Raw genomic sequence first — 14629 nt, forward strand, 5'->3', positions numbered from 1 at the left:
TCCAGCATGTATGACGGTCCAGTATGTATGACGGTCCAGCATGTATGACGGTCCAGCATGTATGACGGTCCAGTATGTATGACGGTCCAGCATGTATGACGGTCCAGCATGTATGACGGTCCAGTATGTATGACGGTCCAGCATGTATGACGGTCCAGCATGTATGACGGTCCAGTATGTATGACGGTCCAGTATGTATGACGGTCCAGCATGTATGACGGTCCAGTATGTATGACGGTCCAGTATGTATGACGGTCCAGCATGTATGACGATCCAGCATGTATGACGGTCCAGTATGTATGACGGTCCAGTATGTATGACGGTCCAGCATGTAAGACGGTCCAGTATGTATGACGGTCCAGCATGTATGACGGTCCAGCATGTATGACGTCCAGTATGTATGACGGTCCAGTATGTATGACGTCCAGCATGTATGACGGTCCAGCATGTATGACGGTCCAGCATGTATGACGGTCCAGCATGTATGCCGGTCCAGTATGTATACGGTCCAGTATGTATGACGTACAGCATGGATTTAGCTGAGAAAGGACTGATCGAAGAGACCACTGAGTAAGTAGAAAGTGGAGCTAGGAGTCCAAAGATTCTGAACTTACCCTTTAACCCCCCATGTCAAAAGGCTGCCTTAGTAAATACATGTATTGTGTGTGACAATGAGGTCGGATGAACAGATCAGTGTAGGCACACAAAGGTTGATGCGGAGGGGGTGGTGGGGGATGATAACAAACAGCCCTCTGTTGTGTTATTGCCCCTCCACTGCCCTCTCTACGGCTCTCCACTATCACACACTTGGTGGTGCCAATTTTTACACTGAGTCGAGAAACCATTCAGCTCCGGAAAAAACGCTCTTTCCACTCTCCTGGAGTTTTGCCACAGTAGGCAGACAGCTGCCGCCGGTTGTCTTGCTGCTGAAGATGATTCGGACTTGTCTCTGCCATGTTGGAGAGTTCTCTGTCTGTCAGCCAGGTGTCTCCAACCGTGGGATTCCTTCTTCTCAGGGCTAAAGCCTTCAGGCCCACTTCCTAATCCTGATTAGCTCAGCGCCTGATGCTAAAACCCTCTCGTCGACCCCAAGTGACCTAAGGTGATACTGTACCTGATCAGCTCTTAGCTTCATTGAAATAGATATAATTTGTCCTTAATCTGTCACACTGCTAACACAAGATTCAAAGAGATTCAAGAGATTTACTTGTCACATACATACACGAGACATGTAGTGAAATGAAGGTGGCCATGTGTGTGTGTGTGTGTGTGTGTGTGTGTGTGTGTGTGTGTGTGTGTGTGTGTGTGTGTGTGTGTGTGTGTGTGTGTGTGTATGTGTGTGTGTATGTGTGTGTTCATGTGTGCTTGTGTGTGGAGAGATCAGTGTTCAACACAGACACAATCCTACATGTATAGATACCCCTTTCACTTTCATTAACCTATGTCACACCGCTACTAGTGATACATTACAACATTTATGTCTGAGTAATGTGTTGGGCCATGAGCTGCCAGAACAGCTTCCACATGCCTTGGCATAGATTCTACAAGTCTCTGGGACTGAATGATGGTGGTGGAGAGCACCATCTAGCACGTCGGTCCAAAATCTCCCATAGGTGTTCAATTGGGTTGAGATCTGGTGAATGCGAAGGCCATAGCATTATGAGTCACATTATTGTCATTTACATTTTACTTTTACATTTAGTCATTTTAGCTGACACTTATCCAAAGCGACGTACAAGTTCTGTACGACAAGTCATCAGGAAGGGCACAAATCTATCAGTTGAGTAACAATGTTCATCAAAGTGTTGAGTGCTACAGTGTAGGTTAGTTTATTAGGACAAGTGCATGACAATAAGGTTATTTTTAGGGTTAGGCCTATATATATATATATTTTTTTTTTTTTTTTTTTTTTCAGATAATGGTTGAAGAAGTGCGTCTTTAGTCAACAGCGAAAGATTGGACGGGTTTCGGCTGTGCTAACTGTGGTGGGCAGTTCGTTCCACCATTGTGGTGCAAGGAGTCGGACTGAGAATAGGCTGCTTCTCCTTGATGACCCTCCCGGAGCTCGGATAGCAGTGGGTCTGAGACGGCCAGAAGATGCAGAGCGTAGGGGTCAAATTGAGGGTGTGTAGTTGGAGACCATTGACCGGAGGTAGGCGGGAGTGGTTCCCTTTGCTGCACCGTATGCCAGGTCGAGGGCCTTGAAGCGGATTCATGCAGCAATGGGGAGCCAGTGCAGGTCCCTAAGAAGTGGGGTGACATGGGCCGACTTCGGTAGGTTTGAGATCAGGCAGGCCGCTGCGTTCTGAATGAGTTGAAGAGGCTTGGTGGCAGTGACCGGAAGGCGAGCAAGCAGTGCATTGCAGTAGTCGAGGCGGGAGATGACTGTTGATTGGACGAGGAGTTGGGTGGCTTCTTTTGTCAGGAAGGGGCGGATCCCCCCTGTCATACTCATCAAACCATTCATTGAGCCCCCGTGCCCTCTGTGGATGGGGGTGTAGTTGTCATTCTGGAAGAGACCACTCCCATCAGTATAGAAATTCTACATCATAGGATTCATGTGATCAGTCAGAATAACTTTGTACCTGCATGCCAGGAAAATTACCCCCACAGCATTTGATTGTATCATGCAGTACAGCTGACGCATCCGCATTCTGCATGTTTCTCCACTCATTTGTTGAGTGTTTTCTTTTAATTGTCACCTGTCTGTACAGTCTACTATGTAGCACTATGCAAATGTGTTGGAGAGTGTCTATTGCTTGGTGTAACCTCATCACTTACCTTAAACACGGCTAACACTGACATACTCCTAAATGTATGGGGAGATGTGTCTATTATGTAGTTCTGAATGTATGGAGACTAGAGTAGCCTCAGAATTATATATACAGTCTATTGTTTGTTGTAGGGGAGAACAGGGATGGTTGTCACACTTTTTACTCTAGTGTGAATCATCAAAACATCTTTCAATAGTCATTCCTACATTAAATTGAAGCTTAAGATGTTGGCTTGAAATGTGTATCCCTCTCATTTTCCAACATATTGTAACAAAGAGGAAATTACCTATCAAAGACACTCTGACACATTGTGACAACCAACCCCATCACAGGGATGGTTGTCACACACTATGGGGTTGGTTGTCACTATGTGTTTTAACCTGTTAAGTCTGTAGGTCCCCCCATAGGGGGACCCTGCTTTTCTTTATCATAAATCGATCAATAGAGACCGTATTAGATCCCCAATTGTCATATCATGGGATATCATTGGAAAGCCACACTCATTGGCTACAACCCTGTCCAAAATCTTTCGAGATCGCCAAATGATTGACAGAGCTAGAGCCCCCGGAGGTCGGGGGTGGTAATGTGTACTTTGGCGCACGCCTCACATATCGGCATGTAACTCGAGAACCGCTGAACGGATTTTGTCACCTGAAAGGGCAATTGACAGGCAACAAATAGGGCTTTAATTCTATCTATATATTGTATTAAAAGAAATGCACACCCAAGCCGCTAGAGGTCGGCAAAGTGGCGCGTCGCGAATCGTCCCCATGAGGGCCCACATGTGGGCCCTTGGATGTTAAGAGGTCAATGTTTTTTAATAAAAAAAATTGTAGCCAAGAGTAAATACCATAACCCTATCAAAACAGTAGTCAAAGTGTATATTTTCATTTTTACCGATATTTTATTTTTTATTTTTTTTTAATTATTTTTTAGCATTTTTACAGCTTTTATTGGCCACGCAGGACCGACAGAGGAGAGGGCAAACGGGAGGAGAGGTTGGGAGGACATGCGACAAATAACGACGGGAGCTGGGATCGAACCCGGGTCGGCCGCGTAGGTGCGCGAGGCACTATGGTATGCGCCACGAGGGCGCCCCTTTTACAGATGTTTTATACGATTTATCGGAAATACGAATTTATCGGAAAAATGCTAATTATATCTCTTTTATCGTAAAACCGCAAGGAAATGACTAAATCCAGATTCAACCCTGCCATTGGAAAGAGGATAATTTTCCCTATCCATAGATGTATGATTTGGCCATAATAAGGTCAAGGTCAAGTTCAAGGTCAAATATGAATTCATAATTAAAATCGATTATCATTTATTACTGTATCTACAAATCCTTCTGTTTAATCATCTTCCCTTTATTCATTTGCTTAGATTTCTTTTACACTTGATCTCAATAAGGTGGTGAATGAGCTCAGTGAGCCAAATCAGAAGGACCTCAATGTTTTCATGGTGTTATTCACCGGCACAGATGCAAAAATAAATCATAATTTATATTCTCCTTTTCTTCATTACAATTTACTCAAGCCTAGTAACAGACACAATATTTCTGACACTGGAAATACATACCCACAGCTCTAGATGTTCCTAGATACCAAGAACATGCAAATTGATCTTGCAGAAGTGGAGCAATCTTCCATTTACTTTGGCATGTACCTTTAGGCGAAATTTCTGAAAATAGGGCTACAGATGAACAGTTTGGGAAAAATCTTAAAAAAAAGGCAAGAAGGAAGAACTAAATTTTAAAGTTGAATTGCATTGACAAGTTGACAAATACATAACTTAATGCATCTTAACATGAATATAAACAGGAAAGACATCTTTAGGCCATCCTACAGTATAACAAAATAAGAACAAAATAAATAGGCCTAACAATAAGAGCCAACACAACTAGGCTACACTCATTCACTATCTGAGTTACAGTGATGGCAAATGTAGGGTTTGGGCACTCCAACTAAGCAGAGCTTGTGTGCCAACTGGTTGCACATCCAACACTTCTCCCATACCTCCCCTGAACGGCTGTTGGAGAACGTTTCCATACAAACCAAACAAAAACAATCATCTTCATCTGATGAAGACTCCTCCTGTCTCTTTCTTTTCTGTTTCTTCTTCTTGCTGGCTGCCTTTTCCAGCTGGGGTGGAGACTGGAGTACACTGGGATGTACTAGGCTTGGCAGGTGGTCTAGGCTGGGATGTACTAGGCTTGGCAGGTGGTCTAGGCTGGGATGTACTAGGCTTGGTAGGTAGTCTAGGCTGGGATGTACTAGGCTTGGTAGGTCGGCTGGGGTGCATTGGGCTCTGCTCGGTCTATCCTCAGCTCATCCCTCACCTCCAAGTTGGTGAAGAAACAGTCCATGTTGTGCTCATTAAAGCACTGTCATGTGCTTGTCACATGTGACAACCAACCCCAAAGAAAATGTGATAACCAACCCCAACTGGAATGTCTTGGTAGTAGTATCAAGGCTAACAACCATCTAAAAATGTGTTAGTTAACTGTTAGCCAACAACAATCTAACCTATAGCTTTCCCTTCACACTTTCTAAGGGTAACAATTGTTTCATTATAAACCAATTATGTAAAAGCATAGAAGAAAAGTACTGAGGAGCTGAATATGTACAATTCCACATGAAAAACACAAAAAGTCCTCTCACCTAAAGTTCAGCTGTCTTACTCCAAAGAAGACTATGTAGGTGAGCTCTGATCCCAATTCTGGACAGTTCCATACCAAAATATGGGAGAAAGCGCCTTTTGGTAGCGAAATATAATGAATGTGACAACCTACCCGTGTGACAACCATCCCCGTTCTCTCCTACATAGTACTAAATGTACGGAGACCAACATATGTATAGTCTGTCTATCATTATCATAGTATGAACTAAAGAGTGATGCTTATGGTCTACTACTGTCTGTCTATGAGTGTAAAGAGTGATGCTTATGGTCTACTACTGTCTGTATATGAGTGTAAAGAGTGATGCTTATGGTCTACTACTGTCTGTATATGAGTGTAAAGAGTGATGCTTATGGTCTACTACTGTCTGTATATGAGTGTAAAGAGTGATGCTTTTGGTCTACTACTGTCTGTATACGAGTGTAAAGAGTGATGCTTATGGTCTACTACTGTCTGTATATGAGTGTAAAGAGTGATGCTTATGGTCTACTACTGTCTGTATATGAGTGTAAAGAGTGATGCTTATGGTCTACTACTGTCTGTATATGAGTGTAAAGAGTGATGCTTATGGTCTACTACTGTCTGTATATGAGTGTAAAGAGTGATGCTTATGGTCTACTACTGTCTGTATATGAGTGTAAAGAGTGATGCTTATGGTCTACTACTGTCTGTATATGAGTGTAAAGAGTGATGCTTATGGTCTACTACTGTCTGTATATGAGTGTAAAGAGTGATGCTTATGGTCTACTACTGTCTGTATATGTTTGTTGTACCATGGTTATTGTACCATGTGTATAAGTTGTACCATGGTTATTGTACCATGTGTATGAGTTGTACCATGGTTATTGTACCATGTGTATGAGTTGTACCATGGTTATTGTACCATGTGTATGAGTTGTATCATGGTTATTGTACCATATGTATGAGTTGTACCATGGTTATTGTACCATGTGTATGAGTTGTACCATGGTTATTGTACCATGTGTATGAGTTGTATCATGGTTATTGTACCATGTGTATGAGTTGTATCATGGTTATTGTACCATGTGTATGAGTTGAATCATGGTTACATGTGGCACGGTGGTGTAGTGGTTAACACTGTCGCCTCACAGCAAGAAGGTCCAGGGTCCGATTCCCACTTGGGGACCAGGTTTCCGCGATGCCAGGTACCCAGGTGGGGTATCTCCCAGGCCTTTCTGTGTGTAGTTTGCATGTTTTCCCCGGCCCCCCCGCCTGTAGCTGTTCCGCAACCGTTCCTACTTCCGGGGTAGGCCTGATTGGCCCCGACAGGCACGTGACCCGCTGCGGCCACGCCCCGCGGCAGCCCCAGGAGCAAGCGCGCTACTGCTGGAGTTCGCTTCGCCTTTCACATCGCTGCCGTTGGCGAAAGCAGAATGAGAGCAGGATGAGAGGCGAGAGCGTAGATTTTGCTGTGTATCATTTAATCATTTAACATTTGAAAGGCATACATTGTTGTCATACAGAAGTACAGAATACTTTTATCCAAAGTGCGTCTTACTGTTACACTGTTAGAGACTGTGCAGTGCACGGCTTTTAGTCTCACTTGAGTGAGGAAGACCGCTGGTTCTCCAACATACAGCCCGCTGGTTCTCCAACATACAGCGGTGTGCTCTTCAGAATGTACCGGGAGAAACGTTTACTGTACCCCGCAGACATAATAAGACCGCTGGTTCTGGCACATACAGCCCGCTGGTTCTCCAACATACAGCGGTGTGCTCTTCAGAATGTACCGGGAGAAACGTTTACTGTACCCCGCAGACATAATAAGCTTATAAGCATATAAGCTTATTATGTATCCCCCCCCAGTAGAAACCTATCCGGCTGCAAGCTAGCCTAGTTCAGCACAAATTAATAGAAGCGGATATGGACCACTAGCCCAGCTTAAAACTCCGGGAGAGGTGTTTTTGGCCAGCTGGTCCGTGTACAATCTCAGGAGAAGTGCTGCATTTCCCAAAATGTTGGCACATTCCTTTAATTAATCAATTAGTTGTCATTTTTGGAGTCTACCTGTAACCTAATCTACTTACTAGTTTGTAAAAGTTGTTTCTTTTACTGTTGGGCTTTTGGGTGTGGGGCAGTAAAGGGTATGATAATGAATGATAATGATAATGAATTTAAAATGTTTGCTACAACCACCAGAAATAGAAGAACAAGGTGCTGGAAGATAAATAATTAAAATTAAAATAATTCGATTTAGAGTCTTTCTTCAGAAAAACCTGTTCCATGTTCCACAGATTCAAGGAAATTGTATCAAATTGTTGAACAGATATAAATATTGGACCTTTAAGGAATCAACTAAATTAAGGTCTGAAAAATGTATGTGTAAATGTATGTAAAGGACTGGACCTTGGCAACAGTTCTTGTCTCCATTGTCCACTGTCCGAGCCTCGGATCAACGCCATATTTCTATGGTGTAATATCATTGTACACCAGGTGATGGCATGTGTGTTTGTGTTTCGCTGATTCAAATCACCGTCGTCAGAGTGAAGTAATTTGTGTTGCATTTATGACCGTTTTGATGCCCTTAATACTTCACCAATACTTTAAGACCGACCATCTGCTTGATGGGAAAAGACAACACTGCTTCATCCAAATTAAACAAACAAGTTGTGTTCCATTCTGTTACTATTGAGTGTGTGTGAGAGAGGTGGGAGTGCTCCATGCAAGATGCAATGCATAGAACAATCCACTTAATGCCTAGTGAGTGAACATCTGACCTGTCAATGTTCTACATTATCTCCTTTCACAACTGGAGTGCAATTAATTATTTAGCAGCAGGCATGCATATTGAGTAACATGCCATTTAAATGTTATATCAATATTGCACATTTTCTAAATGAATACATCATATTATTGACTGATTTATAAATGCACTCCTTTACAGATCACCTAGTACTGGCAACTGTAATCCACTGGGATACTCAAACTCTGTAATTACTTTTTAGATGGCTTTGTGCCCACAATTAATATAATATGAAGTTAAAGAATGTCACCTGTATTAACTGACAGACCACAGTGTTGTTATCATCATCATCATCATCATCATCATCATCATCATCATCATCATCATCATCATCATCATCATCATAGCTATCATTAACACTTTCAAAAACACTCTCAAAGAACACCTACGGGAGACTGCAATTCGAAACTGGCCCATGTAAATGTCCTAACCCAACCCCCTCCAATGTACAGTAAATGACCAAGTATGGTTGTCAATATTCCAATGTTCAGTTTTGCTTGTACAGTTGTACAGTGTTCCCCCCCACCCCTCCTGCCCAACGCCCCCCCCCCCCCACCGAACCACCTCCAATGTACAGCCCACCCCCCCCCACCCCACCTACCCAACCTCCCCCAATGTACAGTTTTTACGTCAAATGTATATACTCTTTTCTGAACTCTTTTTGTATCACAATGTTGTTGTCATAAATGTATAGATGTAGCAGTACTGTATATCTGTATGTCATGTATGTCATATATGTCCTGATGAATTGAAAATGGGGGACCCTGATGTAAACAAGATGAAAGTCTTTCTCTGGTCTGCATCCCCTTAACAATTGTGTTGTGAAGGGCCAGATTAAAGCTGAGAATCTACGTTTATTGTTTTATATACCTTGTATATTATTTATATATATAAGCTAAATCCCTTTAAGCCTGCGTTTGAATCCTAGTAATATTCACTTTCCTCATTGGATAATGCCCTTGACGTTCTCGGCGCCAGGCAACGCGCCCCTGAAGTCAGGTTCAAAGGCGAGTCTGGGCATGTTGGGACATGCCTGGTGCCGGCGCATTGATTCGAGACGAGAGCTGAGGCTTGGCACTAGAAAGCCACTTAAGTATATATATCGTGGAAGGCGCAGCAGCAGTAGTGTGATTCTAATGTAGTGTGAAGCAGTTCGTCTAAACAGAGTGTTGTGAACCTAACGTGAATAAGTAAAAGTGTCAGAGTTAATGCAGTAACTTCAAGTTCGACTTAGCTTAATGTGAAGTAAAGAGTCGTCATTTAGTGTGAATCGTGTTACAGCAGTTCGTTCGGTATGTAGCATTACCAGCAGTTCGTTCGTTTAGTAACTAGTGTAAAACCTTAGCAAGTGTGCGTGGACTTAGTAACTAGTGCCAGTACACGAGGAGGGCCTAGTCGTGGAACTACTGGACATGTGCATATTGGAACCTACTGCAGCGATTGCAGAACCAGTATTGGTTGGATTATAGTGATTGTGGAACGTACTACCGTGGAGAAGAGCCTCGTTAATACCCACTGTCGTTTGGATTTAACCACCTTGAAGATCTTACCTCGGGCTAGCTTCGAGGACCAAAGCTAGCTGGCTATCGTCATTGCTATCGAGCAATTGGATTACAGCTATTGCTTTGCTGCTGAGCATTTGGATTATAAGGACTGGATTCCGTACGAGAACCCCCTTTCTTCAAGTGAACAGACTGAGTATCCGAACATTCTTCATTCCTCCAGAGCTTACATCTCTGGGAGGATACCCGCTGTCTCCAGCGGTACCATCGTTTTGCCCCTATAGTGCCATCCCACGCCAGGCTGCGTTTAGTCTAGTATCCCAGCTTAGGAATTATTCATTCCAACTGACTTTGCTACTCACTGACTTTATTCATATTCTTCGCCATACAAGCGCGACCATTAATTCCCATTCTGTACAATTACTGCATAATAATAAATACTATAAATGATATTTCTTTGTCACCGTGCCGTCTTATTCTGAGTGTCTGCCATATTATAACTGTACTGTCTGGCAAGTAATAATAATAATAATTAGCAGTGGTTTAATCTATCACAATCTTTAATACAGTCAGGGTTTTGTAACCCCTCAGTTACAATTGGTCCTTCGAGCCGGAGGGTATCAGTAATCTTAATCATATTAATAGTGATATGGCCAGCGGCGGACACTCTCCAAACGGCTCTCCTAAACTAGAGCGCCCTAGGCGCCAACGTCAGCCCCCTCCACACTTGGAGGACTACGCTGTCGTTCTACCTCCTAGCTTATCTAAAAAGACGTTAAGCGCGGATAAAACTAATAGCTTAAGCATGCCCAACCTAATCGACTTGTCGGCCCCACAAGTAGAGACCCCAGTGGGTTCAAACGAAACTGACTTAGCTCACGGGGGGGGACAAGCGGGACATGACTTGACTATGCCCAACGACCACAGCGCCACCGAGATGGACCTCGGAGCGCCGGGGGATAAAGACAGCGCCACCGGGATGGACCCCGGAGCGCCAAAGGGTAAAGAGTGCCGCGTCTCAGAGATGGACCTCGGGGCGCGGGAGAAAGTAAGAAGCAGCGCTCTAGAGATGGACCTCGGAGCGCGTAAAGAGAACAGGTCACCACCAAGTCCTGTCAGCGCCAGATCACCCTCATCAGTGTCATCCCCCAGCGAGGCTGACCAGAGACTAGCGCAAGCCCTGATCGCCACGCTGACAGCTTCAACTGAAAGAGACCGTCTCCAAGCGCAACAACAGAGTGCGCGCGAACAGTCTGCAGTGGAAAGAGACCGTCTCCAAGCGCAACAACAGTGTGCGCGCGAACAGTCTGCAGTGGAAAGAGAACGTCTCCAAGCGCAACAACAGAGTGAGCGCGAACAGTCGGCAGTGGAAAGAGAACGTCTCCAAGCGCAACAACAGAGCGAGCGAGAACGCATCCGACTAGAAGAGAGTCGCCTCCAGGCTGACGCAGCGATGACCATCAGACTGGAAGAGAGGCGCCTCCAGGCTGAAGTGAGTCAGTGGATCAAAGCGAACCGCCGCTGCTTCCGCTGCGCGCGCAGCCACATGGCAGCTGAGTGCCGCCTGAAGAAAAGATGCAGCAAGTGCGACGGCGCCCACCTGGATGTCCTACACGACAGCAACATGCGGAGACCCATACCACAAAGCAGCTCGAGAGCAGATGTCCTGTATATAGACCCTGCGAAGAGCGGGAGCTCCCGAGTGCTCTTGAAAGTGGTCCGAGTGCTCCTAAGCTACGAGGACAAGGTCCTGGACACTTACGCCGTCCTCGACGATGGGTCTGAAAAGACTCTCCTCCTCGCTTCAGCCGCAGCCCAGTTGGGCCTGCGGGGTACCGAAGAAACAATGACAATCCGTACTATTCGGCGAGATCTAAAGACCATAAAGGGCTAAAACTTCTCATTCACAATAGCAGCGGTCGAGCAGCCCGAGAAGCGGTACAGCATCACTAATGCCTTCACAAGCCATGACATAGGTCTGTCACGTTATAACTACCCCATCCCACAGCTGATGGAGAAGTACGTGCACCTACGCCGACTGCCTATACCGCTCATCGACGGCGCCACCCCGACCCTGCTCATAGGCTCCGACCACGCAGACCTCATCGTCCCAACGGACGCGGTCCACATCGGACCCAGAGGCTGCCCAGCCGCGGTCAAGACCCGCCTGGGCTGGACGCTCCAAGGCCCCCTCTCCGGGTCTTCCAACCGACCGACGTCCACACGCTGCCTCTACACGAGGGTAAGCGACAACGACACCACCCTCTTGCAGCACGTCGAGAGACTATGGACATTAGACTCGATGCCCTTCAAGAACGAACGGAAACTAGTTCGCTCCAAGAAAGACAAGTATGCCATAGCTCTCCTCGAGCAGAAGACAAAGAGGGTCGAGGTTGACGGAGTGATGAGATACGCAACTCCACTCTTGAGGCGAGAGGGGATGCCCACCCTCCACACATCAAAAGAAGCGACACAACGCTATCTACTGAACACAGAGCGGCGTCTAGCTAAAGACCCCCCTCAAGCAACGATATACCGCGCTGAGATCGACAAACTGATCACAGCTGGACATATAAAGAAAATCGACGACCAAGAGGCAGACCAGACGACTGAATCCTGGTACGTGCCCCATCACAAGGTCCACCACAACGGCAAGAACCGCATTGTATTCAACTGCAGTTATCAGATCGGACTACAGAACCTGAATAACTTGCTCCTACCCGGCCCGACACTCAGCCCCTCCCTCCTCGGCGTACTACTACGTTTCCGCCAGGACAAAGTAGCCATCAGCGGCAACATCAAAGGGATGTTCCTACAAGTGCGACTGATGGAGGAAGACAAGCCCCTGCTGCGGTTCCTGTGGAGAGAGAGGATCGACGATGAACAACCCTCCATCTATCAATGGGAGGTCCTCCCCTTCGGCACCACATGCAGTCCATGCTGCGCCACGTTCGCACTACAAAAGCACGTGACCGAAGACCCTGGAGCTGACGAGGAGGTCAGACAAAGCGTGGAGAGGAGTTTCTACGTGGACAACTGCCTACAGAGCGTATCAACGCCAGAAGAAGCCGAAACCATCCTGCTCAAGCTCCGAGCCTCCCTGGTCAAAGGCGGCTTCGACCTTAGGCAATGGGCCAGCAGTGACCCTCAAGTACTTCGCAGCCTCTCCCCAGAGACAAAGGCAGCAGGCAGCGAGACCTGGATGGCGACCACCCCAGGTGAAGCACAGGAAATGACATTGGGCCTCGTCTGGCGCTTCAAAACAGACTCGCTCCATTACAAGCACACACCCCTGACCAAGGAGCAGGGAAGGTCGACCCCTCTACCGACCACTCGACGGAGTGTATACAGAACACTCGCAAGCCAATACGACCCGCTGGGGTGTATCCTACCCTACACCACTCGGGCGAAGATGCTGGTGCGAGAACTGTGGGACAAGGAGCAGGGCTGGGACGACCCCATACCCGAGCACCTGGCTTCCACCTGGAGAGAGTGGGAGGGAGAACTCGACTCGCTCCAAAATGTGAACATTCGCCGGAGCTACTTCCCACCCACAGTGCGGCTGGAGACGTGTCAGATGGACCTGCACGTCTTCAGTGACGCCTCAGAAGTAGCTTACGGTTCGGTGGCTTACTTGAGAGCCCGAGAGGAGGGAGGAGAAGTACATACAGCCTTCGTCCTGGCTCGCTCAAGGATCGCCCCCCGCAAGCAGCAATCTATCCCGCGTCTAGAGCTCTGTGCAGCTCTGGTAGGCGTGCAACTCGCCACGCTGATACAACGTGAACTCACCATAACGGTGCGAAAGACAATCCTGTGGTCAGACTCCATGACTGTGCTCACATGGATCCAGTCCGATTCTTGTTGATACAAAGTCTTCGTCGGAGTCCGAGTCACAGAGATTCAAGACTTGGTAGGATCAGCGTGCTGGAGATACGTTGACACCAAGCAGAACCCAGCAGATGTCATCACACGGGGGATGTCCCTAGACGACCTCACACGTCTTAACACTTACAGTGACGGTCCTGAGTTCCTCAAGCTCCCGGAGGAGGAGTGGCCTACCCCCACACCACGGGAGGCGAGTCAAGAGGAGGCAGAGATAAAGAAGTCTATGTTCTGCGGGCTGACGCACGCCCCGGCTCCAACGGACCCAAACCTAGACGACTGCCTAACCCTTGAGAGTGCTCAGAAAAGGACATTCTTGTGGCACCACCCTGAGGTTCCCCCCACCACAGACCTTGACGCATCGAACTATAAAGAGGCCGAACTCCTTCTGCTAAGGAGAGCCCAAAGAGACTCATTCCCAGAAGAATTAGACTGTCTGAACGGGGAAAAGCCAGTCCCCTCAGACAGCAGACTTCTCACTTTGGCCCCAGAGCTCGACGCCCAGCACCTCATCAGGGTGGGTGGTCGTTTGAGACGGGCCCCGGACGTGACTGACGATGCCAAGCATCCTATCGTCCTCAACAGCCGACACAAGATAACCGAGCTGATCATACAGAAGTACGACGAGGTGGTGCACCACGCGGGGGCAGAGAGAGTCTTCGCTGAGATCCGACGACGCTTCTGGATACTCCAAGGGAGAGAAGCAGTACGTCGCTTCCAACGGACTTGCCTAACCTGTCGCAAGTGGCGAGCACAGCCCAGTATACCGATGATGGCCGACCTGCCTCCCTGCCGCCTCCGACTCGGCGAGAGGGCCTTCCACTCCACGGGCGTGGACTGCTTCGGCCCATTCAACGTCAAGAAAGGAAGAGGGACAGAGAAGAGGTGGGGCATTGTGTACAAGTGTATGACCACCCGAGCTGTTCATATAGAAATCCTCCAGACCATGAGTACGGACTCATTCCTCATGTCCTTCCGGAGATTTCAAGCCCGAAGAGGAACCCTGTCTGTGTTGTTGTCCGATCAAGGG

This window comes from Notolepis coatsorum (genome assembly GCF_963971535.1).
Source record: "Notolepis coatsorum genome assembly, chromosome: 10".
NCBI lineage: Eukaryota > Metazoa > Chordata > Actinopteri > Aulopiformes > Paralepididae > Notolepis > Notolepis coatsorum.